At 44.6% G+C, this 19,507-nt stretch overlaps 1 long non-coding RNA gene across 1 annotated transcript in view; it reads left to right on the top strand.

The window, feature by feature from the left end:
* Positions 1–18,999, top strand: part of LOC135091578 (uncharacterized) — a 72,833-nt gene extending 53,834 nt beyond the window's left edge. The window contains exon 3 of the long non-coding RNA XR_010262562.1: positions 18,819–18,999. This is a non-coding gene — a long non-coding RNA (uncharacterized LOC135091578). The remainder of the gene's footprint in view (positions 1–18,818) is intronic.
* The last annotated feature ends 508 nt before the right edge of the window (positions 19,000–19,507 follow it).

The following is a 19,507-nucleotide window of genomic DNA, read 5'->3' as shown; positions in this document are numbered from 1 at the left end:
CCATCACCAGCACAACCTCAAAAACAACCTTTAACATACCACACACGCCCTACAACACCATACAAATCACACTCCTAACCTTCTATTCACTTAACTCTTCCCTACAACCTTCCGTGCACTCCATCAATGGCTAAAATAATCAAGGCATACCATACTGTATCTAATCTTTCAACCCTTCTCTCTTACACTACTAAACTCTAATTCTCTTTCCATTTATATATCTCCTATACCCCCTATCACTTCCATAGTCCCTTCACATATATCTTCCATTCCCCTTCCATCACTTGATACCCGTACCCCCATTTCTCCCCTGTCAAGTCAAAATATTTCCTCCCTTCACGTCTATCATCTATTCCCCATCACTTCCCTTCCCCTGTCAAGCTGTAAATATAACTTTCTTTCACGTATCTCCCTTCCATATCCCTTCAGTTGACAGATTTCTCCCTGTCAAGGCTGTTAAGGTAACCTCCCTTCCAGTTGACGGGTACCTTCCTCCACACATCTTCTTCATACTCCTTCTATCACACTCAGAGGGAGAAGACACATTCTCTCTCTCTCTCTCTCTCTCTCTCTCTCTCTCTCTCTCTCTCTCTCTCTCTCTCTCTCTCTCTCTCTCTCTCTCTCTCTCTCCCACTCTCGAAGGCGTTTCCCTCAGCCTCTCACCTCCTTCACGCTCCACCAAGCATTCAGAACACTAAGAAAATATTGAAGCAGGAGACCAAGATAAGGCACCAGCCAGGCGTTTGTCATTCCTGGTTAAATTTAATGCCGAGTGGGAGGAAAAAAATTATTGCTATTCTGGTTTGGGGGTTGAAATTCTCCCGCTAAGCCTCACGATTCTTGAGTCCCACGAGGCAATGAATTAGGTAGACGCAGATTTAGAAAGTATTGAATCCCAGAGAATGCATGAATGGTAAGTGAGACATTGGCAGAACCGGATTTAACGCTACATAAACGGGATCCGACGGTGAATAATAAACTGCTGGGTGTGTGAAGTAAGAGTAAGAGGATTCAAGACAGCACGCCACTCACTCCACAAACCTCATTCCACGCCATTAAAGCGAGTCTGGCCCATGTTTGTTGCTCTATAACCCAACTCCAGGAATTTTCAGCAATGTTAGCAAAGGAAGCGCTCACAATATCCATTCTACAACTACAAAAATGGAATCTGAACTACAAATATAGAATTGAAAGCTACAAAAGAGAATCCAACCCCTCAAAATTACAACTCGACCCATACAAACCCACCTAGACCCATACAAACCCAGCCAAACCCATACAAACCCACCCAAACCCATACAAACTCACCTAAACCCATACAAACCCACCCAAACCCATACAAACCCACCCAAACCCATAAAAACCCATCAAAACCCATACAAACCCACCTAAACCCATACAAACCCATCTAAACCCATACAAACCCACCCAAACCCATACAAAACCCATCTAAACCCACTTAAATGCACCCAACCCCACAAAATTCCATCCCAACTCCACATAAGAGGATCTAACACCACAAAATGACCCAGAGTTTCAGATCCTGCATGAAAAGAACTCTGTCTCGCTTTTCTCTCTCTTAAACATGCTTGTCGTGGCACCACTGACTGGGTCGCTGGCACTTGAGGTCGGGGGCCAAAGAGAGAGAGAGAGGGGGAGTGGGAGGAGAGGGGGAGAGAGGAGTGGTGAAAGAGAAAGGGAGGAGGAGGAAAGGGGAGGAGTGTGGGTGCGCAAAGGCGAAGGGTGAAGGATATTGAGGAGGAGGAAGACGAGGAGGAGGAGGAGGAGGAAGAGAAGAAAGAGGAAGAGGAGGAAAAGAAAATAAAGAACGCTATGAAAAACAAAAAAGGAAGTGAGTAAAACAGGAGGAGGAGGAGGAGGAGGAGGAGGAGGAGGAGGAGGAGGAGGAGGAGGAGGAGGAGGAGGAAGCAAAGAAGATAAAAAAAGAAAGAATGAAGAAAACTGGAGGAAGAGGAGAAAAAATGAAAAGGAAAAGAAGAGAATGAAAAAAGAAGAGGACGAAAATAGAAAAATAGAAAAAAACAGGAAAAATGAACGAAAAACACGAACAAAGGAAGAAGTGGAAGAAGGATGTGGAGAGAGAGAGAGAGAGAGAGAGAGAGAGAGAGAGAGAGAGAGAGAGAGAGAGAGAGAGAGAGAGAGAGAGAGAGAGAGGGAGGGAAGTGGAGGGAATGGAGGGAAGGTTTCCTCTGTGTCAAGAAAGATTTATTGCCTCCGCGTCAGCAAGGTTAGAGAACTAATGGATTTTTTATTCTGGGTATGAGAGATGGTTGGGAGGGAGAGAGGGAGAGGGAGAGGGAGGGGGATAGAGAGGGAGAGGAAAGGATGGAAGGGAGAGGAAGGGATAAAGGATGTAATTAGGGGCGACTTATCCAGTAGCAGAAGTGGATATAGTAGTAGTAGTAGTAGTAATAGTAGTAGTAGTAGTAGTAGTAGTAGTAGTAGTAGTAGTAGTAGTAATAGTAAAAGCAGTAATAATAATGATAATAATAATAGTGGTGGTGGTGAGGGCAGTGTTTTGACAGGGGTGGCAGCGGGACAGGCAGGGGGGAGGGGTGAGCGAGGGGGGTGAGGGGGAAGGGTGGCGGCTGTGACAGGGGCGGGTGGCAGGGGTCTTGGTCAGGCATGCAGAACCGACAGACAGGCAGACAGGCAGACAGGTGTGTGTGTGTGTGTGTGTGTGTGTGTGTGTGTGTGTGTGTGTGTGTGTGTGTGTGTGTGTGTGTGTGTGTGTGTGTGTGTGTGTGTGTGTGTGTGTGTGTGTTTCAAATCTCACGTCTTACAATTTTCTTATTATTCCACTTATGTCTTTCATCATCTGTTCTCTCTCTCTCTCTCTCTCTCTCTCTCTCTCTCTCTCTCTCTCTCTCTCTCTCTCTCTCTCTCTCTCTCTCTCTCTCTCTCTCTCTCTCTCTCTCTCTCTATCTCATCATTAGCTCTCTACCTCACTTCTTCACATCAACACCTTCTCAAAAAGACCTCTTCCTCTTCCTCCTCTTCTTCCTCCTCCTCCTCCTCCTTCACCATCATTAAACAATTTTCACTACCGCGTTTCGTAACTTTTCTCTCTCCACCTTTTCCCTCCGTCCCTTCTTCCCTCCATCAGTCAAAAGGGAGGAGGAGAAGGGCGGAGCAAATTCCCGAATATATTTCATTCATCCCCGCCACAGTGAAAGCATGACAAGAATAGGTCCCATATTTTATTCATTTTTATTCCCACCAGCCATTACCCAATTTTCTGACATCCTCTGCCCGATCCCTGACGCTGGGAACAAAGATTAATGCGCCTTCTCTTAGACACGTGACCCGAATTTGCAACTTTCGACAACTTTGGGCTCTTGAAATCGCCTTCACCTTTTTTGGGGATTCACCTTTGATAGAAGCGCGGTGGATTTGAAGGGGAGAATCAGTACTGTTGTTCCTTTTAAAAGTCTGTTAAATATTGCCTTTTAAAATTCCATTCATATTGCTTCCTTTTTCGGTTTCACCATTGATAAATACTCTGAGTGAATTTCAAAGAGACAGTTTTGTTATTACTTTTAAAAGTCTCTTAAAATCCCTAAAATATTCCCCTTAACATTCCATTAACTGTCTTTTTTCTTCCTTTTTCACCCTAGACAAAAACAAAAGGGAGACTTAGAGAGGATCACCATTTTAACCTTTAAAGTCTCCCTAAAAAAACATCATCCCTAATTATTCCTTTTAAGCCCCTTTACTTAAATATTCAAACCTTGCTCCCACACATCCCTTTAAAATCACCCTTAAACACCCCTTTCAAAACCCTTAACATCCCAATAACGCTCACTGCAACACAAACCTCCCTAAAAACACCCTTTAAATCTACTACAACGCCTTTAAACCTCCTATAGATCTTAGAAGGCACCCTTAAACACACCAACAGCACTCACTCCAACACTTCCCCTTAACAACCCAACACGTCCCTTAATAACCCCCTTAACACCTCCTCTCTATTCTACAAACCCTTTAAACATCTTACCATTCCTTATGTGCCTTACAATGTACCCTTAAACAGCCCATTAGCAACCCAGTAACACTCACTCCAACAACCCTTAACATCAGACAGTGCTTTTCCTTCATTCCCCTTCATAATGACCCATTACCAACACCATTACCACATAAAACAATCCTTTTCACCTCCACCCATCATTAGAGCCTCCCCTCACCTCCCCACTACCTCCTCCACCTGCACACACCCTCCTCCTTACCTCCACACACCCATCTCCACTTCCCCACATCCCCCCCGTAACCTTCCGGCCCTCAAGACTCCCTCCTGAACGCAGTGGGAGGAAACTCCTGCAGAAGGCGTGTCAGGTCAACGCCTTCAGTAAGATACGTCTAGTTACTGAAGTTTATGGCCAGAAAACTCCCTTCCCTGACCCACTACGACGAGAGGGAGAGGGAGAGGGAAAGGGAGAAGGGAGAGGAAAGGAGGAAGAGAAACAAAGGAGAGAAGGAAAGACAGGACGATACGAGGGATATAAATTTTCAGTTCCTCAAATAGGTCTGGCATTGTTTTGGGGATTAATTTGTGAGAAGGAGAGGAGGAGGAGGAGGAGGAGGAGGAGGAGGAGGAGGAGGAGGAGGAGGAGGAGGAGGAGGAGGAGGAGGAGGAGGAGGAAATTTATATAGGTTAACTAAACAGCAATGGACTTTCTCACTAACTGACGTGGAAACAGGAGTAACAGATAATAACGAGGAAGAGAAGAAAAGATGATAAAGAACAGAGAAAGTGATAATAAAGAAGAAAATAAGACTAAAATTAGAAAAATAAGTGAATATTACCCCCCACCCACCCACCCACCCACACACACACACACACACACACACACACACACACACACACACACACACACAAACACCTGCGAATGATAAATAGCCCAGGACACTTCTTCAGGTGTGGAGGTAGAAGGTCATTTCCACACCCCCTTGCCTCACCTGGGGACACCTGTGTGGGAAATTATTAAGTGGCCGCCAGGTAAATGATGTGATGAATGACGCCGATAGATTCTCAGTGACGGGAAAGGTTGAGGTGAAAAGAGGCAGTGAATGGAGACTGAATGGGCCAAAGGAGGGAGGAGTGAAAGGTGAGGTAAGGGAGAAATAGACGTAATGGGCGGATGTTAAGTGTGCTAAGCGAAAATTGAAAAGGCTTCAGTGTGACGCGCAGTCGCCCTCATCACCAACCAGTCTAATCATGATGCAAGTTGTGGTGTTCAGTGCGACCTTGTGGTGTTTGTATGACGTCACTGCAAATCATGTGCACCAGTCGGGTGTGTGAGCTGCAGGTGTGTGGTGGAGAGTGGTGAGCCTGAAACACACCTGCTCGAGAGGCAAAGGGTGTAGTTATGTTTGCAATATGTCTGTCATTTTATTGAGCTGTGATTGGTCTGCGTGTGTCATGTTGGTGAGCCGTGATTGGTGTGCGATGGGAGGAGGCTGCACGCTACCTCCAGGCTCTTCAGAGAGGGTGCGGGGGAAGAGAGGGGAGGGCACGGCATTTCATCCAGCACATTACAGGCGCGTACCTGCTGGCGTTCCCTTCCAGAATAAGAGCAACCATGACTGGCCAGAAGACGATGATAACGCTCCGAATCCAGGTGACGATCACCTACGGCGGCAAGCGGCCACAGCGCGTCCGTGTGGTCGCCAAGGACCGCGGCGCGCTGGTGTTCCCCTACCGCCGCGAGCTGGCCTGCGTCCCGCTGTACAAGGCGGCGTGGCGGCGCGTGGCGGGCGACGAGGGCGGCTGCTTGTGGCAGAACGAGCAGGCCGTGGCGGTGCCCATGGACATGTCCAAGATGCTACGCTACAGGAACCTCGCGCTGCAGCTGTACTGCCTGCGCGGGAGTGACGTTAAACACAAGGGCGTCTTCAACTTCCGCCGGGTGATGCAGCAGCAGCAGCGGGAGGACGAGCTGCTCCTGGCCATGCGGTACTCCGCGGCCCGCTGGTGGCGCTGCCTCGTCTTCCCTTGTCTCCGCGGGTGCGAGGACGAGGCGGTGCCCCTGCGAGGCGGTAGCGAGGAGCAGCGCCGGGGCGCCGCAGCGACCTCTACCCTGCCCCAGGCCCTGTCCCCGGCCAGCGTGCCCCACCTCGATCCCAAGCAAAGGAAAGACGGCCCCACCGCGGCTCAGCACGCGGGCAGCGGGTCGTCTCCCGCTGCAGACTGCCCCACCATGGCTCAGCACGTAGGCAGCGGGCGGTCTGTAGTGGCTGACGGCCCTACCGCGGCTCAGCACGCGGGCAGCGGGCCGTCCCCCGCTGCAGACTGCCCCACCACGGCTCAGCACGTGGGCAGCGGGCGGTCTGTAGTGGCTGACGGCCCCACCGCTGCTCAGCACGCGGGCAGCGGGTCGTCCCCCGCTGCAGACTGCCCCACCACGGCTCAGCACGTGGGCAGCGGGCGGTCTGTAGCGGATGACGGCCCCACCGCCGCTCAGCACGCGAACTCTGCTACCGTCGCGGTGCAGCAACTCAGGGGACTTCCGCCGCCTCGACCTGTGCGGTTCCCCGACTCAGATGCGATGTCCCCCGAGTTGCTGCGGGAGTACGATCTTCGCGTGGCGGAGGAGGAAACGAAGGCGCAGAAGGAGGCCAAGAGAGCGGAGCAGACCGTTCGTCCACTGCCTGGCGTGAGGGGCGGAGGGCAGGCGCGCCACGCAGCCCCCTGGATGGCGGGCGGCGTGGCGGTGGTTGGGGGCACGCTGTGGCACGCTCTGGCCGGGAACACGCAGCCCCTGAGCTGGCTGGGATGCGGCCTGGCTGCAGCCATCATGCTGGCGGACGTCTGCGTCCAGACATGGATGTGGCGGCGGCGCTGCGGCGCAGTGAGCAAAGGGCGCGCGTGTCCTGCAGAAGGCGACCCTCCTACAGGGTGATCTGCTCACCCCGCCGCCACTGTGTACCGCGCCCAGCACGCCGGAGATTGAGGAAGCACCGCTTAACCAGGAGAGATTGGAGAGAGAGAGAGAGAAAAAAAAAATCGAAAAAATTATATATATATATATATATATATATATATATATATATATATATATATATATATATATATATATATATATATATATATATATATATATATATATATATATATATACTCGTATATATAAGCATAAATCACGTGGGCAAAATTTACCAAAATGTAAGAATGACGTGCACTTTTAGTTGGTGTACTATCTATGCTAATTATTCTCATCTTTATTAATTTTGTCGTATACATACATAACATTACTGATTCATTTCTTCTACGTAACTTAAAAACATAGTGCACGATATATTTTGGTAAGAGGTGAAGGACCAGGAGGAAAGGTGGAGGGGTTAGACAGGCAGGAGGAGGAGGAGGAGGAGGAGGAGGAGGAGGAGGAGGAGGAGGAGGAGGAGGAGGAGGAGGAGGAGGAGGAGGAGGAGGAGGAGGAGGAGGAGGAGGAGGAGGAGGAGGAGGCCGTCAAAGAGATGGTTACTTTGAAAAGAGTTAATGAGACGGAAAATGTAGCCATCATAAGCCCGTGCTGTTACCTCTCTCTCTCTCTCTCTCTCTCTCTCTCTCTCTCTCTCTCTCTCTCTCTCTCTCTCTCTCTCTCTCTCTCTCTCTCTCTGAGCTACAAATAACGGGAAATACTCAATACACACTAAGAAAAAAATATACATAAAAAACAAGCATTAAGTCTTTACCAATAACACACACATATATTTTTTTCCTTCCTTTCATTTCATCCTTTCATTTTTTTTCTAGTTTTTCCTTCCATTTATGGCGGAAGTGAAATATTACACTGAAATTTCACGTTTTAATGCCAAGAAATGCTGCTTATCTTTCTTTGTGTGTCTCTATCTACCTCCCTCTCTTTTTTTTTTCTTTTCTTTATTTTTTTTATAAGTTAATGGCCGGACATCACTCCAATAAAAGACGGCTGTTCAGTTACTCCGAACGTTCCCAGATTCTCTATAAGTGGCATCTTCATCTACATCTTCAAGTCGTCTATAGGGTCCACGTACCTTCATGTCATCTATGCGAGTGGAATTAGTTTGAGAGATTCCTTAGCGTTTATACTTCCAGCTTATAGACAGAATGAGGAACAAATATTATTACTATTATCATTGTTATTATTATTATTATTATTTATTTATTTGTTTTTTGTTTTTTTTTAGTGATGATTAATTAAAATGTGCGTGCATCAGTTATTTATTGGATGTGATGCCAGGCTCGTGTTATTTATCGCCTCTTTTGGGGTGCAATAAATGACACGAGGTTATTTTTTTCCCTATAAAAACCTTGAAAATTAAGAGTACCTACTTTCACTTCCCTTCCTCCTCCTACTACTACAACTACAACTACTACTACTACAACAACTACTACTACTACTACAAAAACAACTATTACCACAACAAAAACAATAACAAAACAACAGCTACCACCACCAGAGAGAGAGAGAGAGAGAGAGAGAGAGAGAGAGAGAGAGAGAGAGAGAGAGAGAGAGAGGGAGAGAGAGAGGTGTAATATATTCACGGAGGGCGGATGGAGGCAGGAAGGGACGGACGGGAGGAAGAATAGACCTATAGAGAAAGAGGAAAGGAGGAGGAAAGGAGGAGGAAAGGGAGGAGGAAAGGGAGGAGGACAGGGGGGGATCTACTGTGTCAAAGAAGCCGAACTGATGAATTGGGCAGTGGGTGAAAAGGTGGCGGTGGAGAGGGAAGGAAAATTTATACCTTGCTGTCCCACCTTCTTTCCTCTCTCTCTTTCTCTCGCCTCCCTCTCTTTTTTTCTTTTCCGGATGTGAGCGAGCGGTTACCAGAGGATGCTGTGGTGTGTGGTGTGTGCTGTGTGCTGTGTGGAAAAAGTGAGAGAGTAGAGAGAGGAGAAAGGGAGAGTACTATTCGAAAATACATGAAATAAATAAACAAAATAATGGTGATGTGAAATGTAGATGCGAAAAATAAATAAATAGTGAATTACTGACTCATAAATAGAGAGAGAAAATCAGGAAGGAATGTGAGAAAATGTGAGAAAGTGAGAAAAAGTCCCCATTTTTTATACCAAAGGAAACACATTGTCGGTACATCTCTTGCTAACTTGATACCTCCTTCTCCTCCTCCTCCTCCTCCTCCTCCTCCTCCTCCTCCTCCCTCTCCTCCTTCTGCCCCTCCTACTCCTTTCTCACTGACCAGTTGGGTTCTCGCCTTTGAGGCCAAATGATAAATTGGCCGGAAGGAGAGAGAGAGAGAGAGAGAGAGAGAGAGAGAGAGAGAGAGAGAGAGAGAGAGAGAGAGAGAGAGAGAGAGAGAGAGAGAGAGAGAGAGAGAGAGAGAGAGAGAGAGAGAGAGAGAGAGAGAGAGAGAGAGAGAGAGAGAGAATTCTGACACAACACCATAACTTACTATACTCAAGACAGACACACACACACACACACACACACACACACACACACACACACACACACACACACACACACACACACACACACACAATATCCATTCCCCACCACCACCACCACCACCACCACCACCACCACCAAAACACCCCAATACACCCCCAATTCACCCAAAACCTTCTTTAGCAACATTCACCCATCACCCCTTTATCAATTCCCTTCCAAATGACTTCAAACTGCCCTCCATTGACCCCACGCCCCTCGCAGTGACCTCCTGGCCTGGCTATGGGTCGGCATCAGGGGCGCGACTAGTCACTGCCCAGCCTTCCAAAACCTTGTCTCTTATCTGAGAATGAGAAATATTTGACTCATCTTTCACTGTCTGTACGAACGAGCCACTGTAAGACGTGCGATCTCTCTCTCTCTCTCTCTCTCTCTCTCTCTCTCTCTCTCTCTCTCTCTCTCTCTCTCTCTCTCTGTATCAGCGGTTTCTCAATTCCATCTCGTGTTTATTTATTTATTCGCTGTCTTCTTCCCTCAGTCTTAAATTAATTAACTGATTCGGGGTATTTTGACGGCGCTCGTACACACACACACACACACACACACACACACACACACACACACACACACACACACACACACACACACACACACACACACACACATCACTACTACCACTATTACTCTTACTTTTTACCACAATCAAACAAGGAGGAGAAGGAGGAGGAGGAGGAGGAGGAGGAGGAGGAGGAGGAGGAGGAGGAGGAGGAGGAGGAGGAGGAAAAACAACAGCTGACTTCTCATCCTTCACTTCTTCCTCCTCCTCCTCTTCCTATTACTACCACTATTACTACTACTATTACTCCTGCTGCTACTGCTACCATCATCACCATCAGCGGCAAAACACGGCTACTACTACTACTACTACTACTACTACTACTACTACTACTACTACTACTACTTTTTTTTTTTTTTTTTTCTACTACTAAATAATACCTCCACCCCATGTTTATTGATGTGTCAATTAGGGGCTCCATTACTTGGAGGTCATTAGCCCCAGCTCCCGCTAATGACTGTGGCATCCAACCATATCTAATACTCTACTACTACTACTACTACTACTGTCGGTGTGTTTGACTGAGTTTTGAGGGATGTACGCTTGTTAAGTCTCGTCAGTCACTAATTTTGACTCTATGCCCTTATCCACTCAAGCCCCCCATCTCCCTCTCTCTCTAATCCCTCTCTCTCTTTGGACGTGACCGTGACTCTCCCTCCGTCTCTCCCTCTGTCTGTCTCTCTCCCTCTCTCTCTCATCTTCACTTATAAAACGGTCGGAAATAAGTGGCTTTTGTGAAGTATTTATCTGTATCCTTGAGAGACCAAAACGCAGCTAATTCTCTCTGATTTACGAGCGTCTGCGTTAAGGAGTGAGAGGAGAACGACAAGAATTGCGAGGCGGAACTGAATGCTGGTGATGAGAATGATGCGCGGGAAGTGAGTGATGGGGAGCGAGGGAATGAGAGTGATGATGGAATGGTGTAAAGGGGGCGCGTGTGTGTTGTGTGTGGTGTGACTGTGGGAATGCTTGGGATGGTATCTGGGTTTTTGTATTGTGTGTTTGTGTTGAGGGGTTTGTGTGTGTGTGTGTGTGTGTGAGTGGGGTGGAGGGATGGGTGGGTGAGTGTGACTGACTGACTAACTGACTGATTCACTCGCTATAAGACTGACTTTGCTTGACTGAAACACAAAAAAGAAGACTAAGTGACTAACTGACTGACTGACTGACTGACTGACTGACTGACTGACTGACTGTTTCTCTCACTCACTCAATCCAGACTGACTCACTGCTTGACTGACTGAGTGTTTAAGCAACTGAGTGAATGGAAAGACTGACGAACAACTTCCTTACTGACGGACAGGTTACTCACTCACTGAAGGATAAAAAAACATCGTAATTAAAGAGCAAATAAGTAACCAAGAAGCTTCTTCATCTTAGAAACTTGAATGATACAAAGAAAACCAGCGAAATACTTCTTTTCACACACAAAGGCAACACAACAACAGCAACACAAAGCCAAACCGTCGCAGAAACATGGAAAAACGTTCGAAAAAAGGCACCACAACACAAAAGGAAGAGAGAAAAAAAAGGAAAACACTCAAAAATTCCGAACAAAAAATTTGAGACCGAAATCGAAACACGAAAAAGAAGGAGAGAGAGAATGAATGTTATAAGATCACATGAGAGAGAGAGAGAGAGAGAGAGAGAGAGAGAGAGAGAGAGAGAGAGAGAGAGAGAGAGAGAGAGAGAGAGAGAGAGAGAGAGAGAGAGAGAGAGAGAGAGAGAGAGAGAGAGAGAGAGAGAGACCAACACGTTTCTATGCCAGACAATATTGGAAGCGAAGGACTTGAATTGAATAGAAATGACTAAGAGAGAACATTAGATTGCCATTATCTAAGTCTCTCTCTCTCTCTCTCTCTCTCTCTCTCTCTCTCTCTCTCTCTCTCTCACAAAGATACAATTGCCGACCCACCACCACCACCACCACCACCCAATCCCAGTATCTTCACTCCTCTCTCACACCCGACATCACGACTTTCCCCCACCCCTCCCAGCAGTCCCCCCACCCCCCACAGCACCAGAACCCAACATTAGCCCTGCACCGCATATTACTTCTCGCCTCGCTATCAGTGGGCCGTGGCTGCCTCACCTGCCAATTACTTCTCACCTGAGTTTCCGAGGCGGGTCATCAGCGGCCCGTAAGACCTCTCCTTATCTCACCAGACGCTCGCGATATCATCTGGAGGACCTCACATTCTCTCACGCCCTCCCACTGTCCAGAGAAGATAGAGAGGGAGAGGAGGGAGAGGAGGGAGAAGATAGTGCGCAGAAGGAGGAGGAGGAGGTGGTGGTGCCCTAAAGGTGTTCTGTGAAGTATTGCAGGTGTGTCCGTATTAGACAGGTGTAATAAGAGGCAGGGCGCTTCGAGGTGTCAGAAAGGATGCAGTAAGAGAGAGGAAAGTGACACGAACAGGCTGTGCGAGGCTGGTGGAGGCTAGGGGAGGGGTAGAGAATGCTGGGCTAAGCTTGGGTAGGCTGAGGAATGCTGGAGGAAGATAAAAACACTGGAAAAGGCTGGAAGATAGACTGGAAGAAGCTGGGAATGGTGAGATAAATAGATAAGAAGAAAGACTGCAAGATTCTGAGAAGCTGGAAAGATCTGGGGATGTGAGACTGAGAAGGGCTTAAGGAGGCTAGATAACGCTATGACAAGGCCGGGTAAGGCTATAGCAGGCTGGAGGGAGGCTGAGGGAGGCTAGGAAAAGTGGGTAGGAGGAAAAGGCGAAGCGAGCCAAGCATTTAAGAGTGATAAGATAATAGTTATGTTTGTGTTAAGTTAAGGTGTCATGTGTTCAGAGTTTCAGCCTCTTCCTCTTCCTCCTCTTCTTTGCCTTCACTCCATTTCTTGTTTATCTTATCTTTCTCTTTCGCCTTATTTGATTTTCTTCTGCTTCCTTTTCTTTTTCCTTCATCTCCTTTTCTTTATGGCATTTTAATTTCTCCTTCCTCTTCATTCTCCTCCTCTTTCTGGTAGTTTGACTCTTAGCTCTCTGTTTATTCCCCTTTCTCCCTCCTTCCCTCTTCTACTCTCTTTATCTCTCTCCTTCTCTTCCCCTTTCGTTCGTGGGCGATATACACTCTGTTCAATGCTTGTTCTCTTCTCTTTTCCTTCTTCTTGCTTTCTTTTCATACTTTTTCCTGCTCTATTCCCTCAATGGAGTTATTTTTGTCCCTCTCTTTCCCTCTTTCCCTCTCCCTTCAACTGTACACTCCCTTTCCTTGTTCGTTTCTTAATTTTTTAGTGTTTTTCCCATCTCTCTCTCTCTCTCTCTCTCTCTCTCTCTCTCTCTCTCTCTCTCTCTCTCTCTCTCTCTCTCTCTCTCTCTCTCTGTTAGTGTGTGTATAAGTGTTATCAGTATTCTTTTGTCTTCTTTTCCTCCTCCTCCTCTTCCTCCTTCTTCTCTTCGTCATCATCATCATCACTGTTATTTATTTCTTCCTCTTCTCCTCCACTTATCACAACTATTCTTGTATTTATTTGAAATTGCGATGTTATTTTTCGTCATTATCTGTTATTTGTTCTGGAAACTATGATGAATACCTGTAATAGTCTCTCTCTCTCTCTCTCTCTCTCTCTCTCTCTCTCTCTCTCTCTCTCTCTCTCTCTCTTTGCTTTATTTTATTGAATCAGACAATTTTCTAGTCAGGCAGAATAGAAAATAGGTTCTCTCGGTCTGAAATGTGTGAATTTGCCTTTATTTTCCAACTGAGAGAGAGAGAGAGAGAGAGAGAGAGAGAGAGAGAGAGAGAGAGAGAGAGAGAGAGAGAGAGAGAGAGAGAGAGAGAGAGAGAGAGAATAGTGAAAATAGACAAAGGAAAAGGAAAATGAGTGAGACTAAAATCGAGAGAGAGAGAGAGAGAGAGAGAGAGAGAGAGAGAGAGAGAGAGAGAGAGAGAGAGAGAGAGAGAGAGAGAGAGAGAGAGAGAGAGAGAGAATGTTACTACTAAACGAAGCAGAAAAAAGAGAAAAACAGTGGAAAACTGAAATAAAACCGAGAGAGAGAGAGAGAGAGAGAGAGAGAGAGAGAGAGAGAGAGAGAGAGAGAGAGAGAGAGAGAGCTGCCTGCCATCCCATCCAGCGTCGGGGGATCATTACAGTGATTGGTCAGCCTTTAATCACTGTCGACCAATGGGATGGGTCTGCGCCAAACACAGGTGAGAGTAGCAATTTTCACACCTAGTTCTTACGCAAACATACAATTACGGACAGAAATATTGGCAGGGCTATTGTAGCATCTCGCACTACCAATCTGACGCACCCAGCACCCGGAAAACACTGGAGATTCGCCCTTAACATCCCCGACACAAGGTTCACAATAGGTTCCAGAGTCTCAAGTTCCTTTTACGAGTGCGAGAGACGCTTTATCTCATCACAGACGCTCTGCTCTCCGGCTATCAATGATGGCTAGTCAGACTTTTGCCACAGAGACAAGACAATATCCACACACCCGCCACTTGAGTTTCACCCTTAAGAGTGTAATCCATAAGGGCGTTTTTGGTGGCGCTGCGAGGCGTGTGGATGATGTATGGTACCCTGACACACTCCGCACCCATGCATAAGGCTCAAGTTTATAAGGGAGAAGGTGGGTATTAGGCTATCGCGCCCCGACACCTTTTCTTTCACAAGGTTGTCCGTATCAGAAATTTTATGGTCACCTCAGAGAAGGAAATTATACCTCCATCTCTCTCTCTCTCTCTCTCTCTCTCTCTCTCTCTCTCTCTCTCTCTCTCTCTCTCTCTCTCTCTCTCTCTCTTTCTTTTTCTTTCTTTGCGATGGTGTTGAGGGTCGCCCCCGGCTGGTGTTTTGCTGCCATTTATCTCCTGGGGGGTTGTGGGGGGTGTTTTGGGGGTTTAGGGGTGAAGGAAAGGGGGTTTGCTTCTTCTTCTCCTCTGTTCCTTCTTCTCCTTCTCTTCGCTTCTTCCTTTTCTTCATCCTGTTTTGGTTTTTGCATAATTTGTATTTCTCTCGTCTCCTGTTTTCGTCTTTTCACCTTCTTTCTTTTCTTAATGTATTTTTTTTTTCATATATTTTCTTGTCTTCACTCCATTTCTTATCTTGTCCTTCTCTTCCCCCTTATTCGATTCTCTTCTGCTTCCTTCTTCTATCTCGGTTTATTTTTCCTTTTAACTTTTAATTTCTTTCCTTCTGTTCCAACGATAGAAAGAAAAGAAATTTGAAAGATGCCTGAATTAATGTGTGTGTGTGTGTGTGTGTGTGTGTGTGTGTGTGTGTGTGTGTGTGTGTGTGTGTGTGTGTGTGTGTGTGTGTGTGTGTGTGTGTGTGTGTGTGTGTGTGTGTGTGTGTGTGTGTGTGTCATTTCATTCATAGTTAATATCTGTATGAAAATTTTACTTTGATTCAAATAATTTCACTTTTTTTCCTCTCTCTCTCTCTCTCTCTCTCTCTCTCTCTCTCTCTCTCTCTCTCTCTCTCTCTCTCTCTCTCTCTCTCTCTCTCTCATTCATAAAGCTGACCTTGGAAGTAATCTTGTATCCAATTTTCTTATATAATTTCTTTACACATTCTTCAATTTTCGTTTACCTCAAGCCCTAGTATTACCTCTCTCTCTCTCTCTCTCTCTCTCTCTCTCTCTCTCTCTCTCTCTCTCTCTCTCTCTCTCTCCCGTGATGCAAACCATATAATTTTTCGTAATAATTGGAAAGCAGCTGGATGAAACTCGATAATCTCAATAAATAACGAAGACTCATTTATAATTCCCTGCTTTTCTTCATACATGGAACACTTGCTCTGTTGGAAGTAGCAATTATGATTCACTCTGCATGTAAACTGTCAGTGTATTCCTTGTTTACCGACTCTAACTAACTTTTCCTTCATTTATATTATTTTTTTCACCTCATAATTCCACTGAGATAAAAAGAATATTGGTTTAAAAATTAATATATTCCTTGGTACTGTATTTAATCAAGTATTCCTGCATTTATATATATATATTTTTTTTCACCCCATAATTACATTGAAATAAAAAATAATAATTGTTTAAATGAGTGTATATTCTTTGGTACTGCATCTAATCAAGTATTCCTGCATGTATATTATTATTATTTATTTTATTTTTTTTTATCTCGTAGCAACATTGAGATGAAAAGAATAAAGGTTTAAAGTCTTAGATATGAAATGCAAGTGATATTTCAAAAAAGAATATTCGAAACAAGTAAATTCCGCTGACTGACTTGCTTACTTCTTACTTTCTGTGTTTCTATTATCTTTTAACTTCATAGGAAACATCAGGACACAAAAGAATAGGAGTTTAAATGTCATAGATCGGATTCTCTCGTGACATTTCAGAAGTATATTAAAACTGGTTGATTCTTTTGATTAAATATATAGTTTTTTTTTTTTTCAGGTGCTATCAAGAAAAAAAAATGTAAAAAAAATAAATAAATAAGGGTCTTATATACAATTTTTCAGTAAACTTTCATTAACACGTCAAAAAAAAAAAAAAAAAAAAAAAAACTTACTGATTTTCTCGTGACATTTCAGTAGCATATTAAAACAGGTAGATTTAATTGATTAAATATATAGTTCTTTTTTCAAGTGCTATCGGGAAAAAAAAAATATGAAAAAAACTTAAGGATGTTACATAAAATTTTCCAGATTTATTAACACGTCAAAATAAATTCTACTGATTACATATTTTTATTTCTAGTGTTATCAGGAGGTCTTCCAGTTTATTAGTTTAATCAATTCCCTCTTTATGTATTTATTATCAGTAACGCTACATTTTTTTATGATGTCCAGACCTATTTAATTCATGTATAATTCATAATAATTTACGTGGTATCAAGCATCTAATCACCTAGTCTTATAATCCTCGCTTCACTTCATGTATAAATATAAAATTATGTATGATTTTCTTCATAAAACGTATCATGTGTCTGGATTTCTTACCATGTATCTGTATATTCATTTCAGCCTTATTTCCTTTTGTATAATACCAAATATAATACAAATTCTATACTTTTTTTTATAGGAACACTATGGAGTCTTTTTGTATACCAGTAGCTATCCCTCTCCTCTTCTTCCTTCCTCCTACTTCTTGTACTCCTCCTCCTCCTCCTCCACCTGCCCCCTCTTCCATAATGCAGTAATGAGAATAGTCTTTCAATTTTGTATTATCAGGAATTATCATACCTTGTTATTTTCCTTTTCATTCTGTATTATCATCACCACAAATTCTCACTTTCTTATTGGAGTATCATTTTCTTTCCATTCATTTCCATACCGTTTCATTTTCCTTCATCAGGGAATATTACTAAGCTTTTCCTAACCCTTTTTTTAATTTTCTACCAAAACTAAACGTAACACAATTTTTTTTACCTTTTTTTTTTCAGAGGTTATCAAAGTCTTTCCTTTCATTTCCATACCCTTTTCATTCCCCACCATCAGGAAATATCAGAGAACAGACAATTTTACAAACCCTTTCCTCTTATTTTCACTCGACTTTTCACTTCGCATCACCACAAACAAAGAAGAATGACAGATAGAAAAAAAAATAATAAAATATCTAATCGTTATTTACGTGGCAAGAGGACGAGTGAGTGAGTGAGTGAGTGAACGAGTGAGTGAGTGAGTGAGTGAGTGTGATGTGTTCCGCAGCAGCTGTGTGGTTGTAAATTATAAAGGTAACATGTGCTGAGAACACCTGGCCAACCAACATAATATACCTGGTACAATTATTACAAACTTAATGTCACGCAATCTTTCGGAGGCACGCTGAAATAAATGGAAAATTATGTATATTTATCTCTCTCCCTTATCAAGACTGAGTGTGTATTTGCTAACTCTCTCTCTCTCTCTCTCTCTCTCTCTCTCTCTCTCTCTCTCTCTCTCTCTCTACGTAATGATATTTTGGTTTCTAAGGACAAACAAACTTCTCTAACCTCTGCTAGGAGGAGGAGGAGGAGGAGGAGGAGGAGGAGGAGGAGGAGTTATGAAGACTGCATAGTGTCAAGCTAATGGAGTACGACTCAGAGAGAGAGAGAGAGAGAGAGAGAGAGAGAGAGAGAGAGAGAGAGAGAGAGAGAGAGAGAGAGAGAGAGAGAGAGAGAGAGAGAGAGAGAGAGAGAGAGAGAGAGAGAGAGAGAGAGAGAGAGAGAGAGAGAGAGAGAGAGAGAGAGAGAGAGAGAGAGAGAGAGACCGCATCAAATTGTTCTATAATCATAAATAACAGAATTTTTTTGTTCTCTATCAGAAAAAAAAAAGCTTTCCAGAAACTTAACTGCAGAAATGAAAAAAAAAAAATATATATATATATATAAAACTTTTGGGTGGAGAGATCTCCCTGCCTCTGCCATCTCCCTCTCACCTCTCCCACCTCCTCATCTCCCTGCCTCTACCATCTCCCTCTCATCTCTCCCACCTCCTCATCTCCCTGCCTCTGCCATCTCCCTCTCACCTCTCCCACCTCTTCATCTCCCTGCCTCTGCCATCTCCCTCTCACCTCTCCCACCTCCTCATCTCCCTGCCTCTGCCACCTCCCTCTCACCTCTCCCACCTCTTCATCTCCCTGCCTCTGCCATCTCTCTCTCACCTCTCCCACCTCTTCATCTCCCTGCCTCTGCCACAAGCTCACTCACTTGCTCACTCTTTTCCTCTCTCTCTTAACGCAACCCCAAATTCAACGCTACAAAACCAAATTCGACATAACCAACACGATTTCCAGAGAGAGAGAGAGAGAGAGAGAGAGAGAGAGAGATAGTGAAAATGCACATTCACTAATCACATAATTTCCAGCCTCATCTCAGTATTTAAATCTCTTTCTCTCCAGGATTCTGCAAACACTGAGGCAGGTGAGGATTGGAAGCTGATTGGAACTGATTGGGAACGTTACCTGCGTGTGTGTTGGGAGGACGGGGCGTGGCGGCTCCTATCTGTCTTAAAGGAACAGCGTCGTGCAAATACCTGAGGAAAAACAGAATATGTAAATTAGAATAAAACAAAAATGGATGAAAACTACTCTCTCTCTCTCTCTCTCTCTCTCTCTCTCTCTCTCTCTCTCTCTCTCTCTCTCTCTCTCTCTCTCCCTTAAAACCTCTCCTTTTCTATCATTTATACTCCTCTTCACTATCCCCCTTCCCTCTATCTTCCTTTAACTTCTCATTCCACAGTCACCCTTTTCTTTCTCCCTAACGTTTGATTCCTTCCCTTACTTCACCCTAGATAACAAAAACACCCTTAAAATACATCCTAAGGTCTTCAAATTCTCTTACTTCACCCTGGATTCCTAAAACATCCCAAAAATGCACCCTAAGTGATTCACACCCTTCTTCACCTCACCCTATATCTCAAATCACCCTTAAAATGCAGTTCCTACTATTCAGGCACTATTATATTTTCCCTAACAGCCCTAGACACCCTTAGATACATTGAAACCTTATTCCTCCTCACCCTATACTAAAAAACATGTATATATTGCACTCTGAAGTATTCAAATCCTCTTTTCCTTCACCCCGATCT

Source organism: Scylla paramamosain, chromosome 38 (assembly GCF_035594125.1).
Source record: "Scylla paramamosain isolate STU-SP2022 chromosome 38, ASM3559412v1, whole genome shotgun sequence".
In the NCBI taxonomy this organism is placed as follows: Eukaryota; Metazoa; Arthropoda; class Malacostraca; order Decapoda; family Portunidae; genus Scylla; species Scylla paramamosain.
The sequence above is the reverse complement of the archived record's forward strand: the minus strand, read 5'-3'. Positions and strand labels throughout refer to the sequence as shown.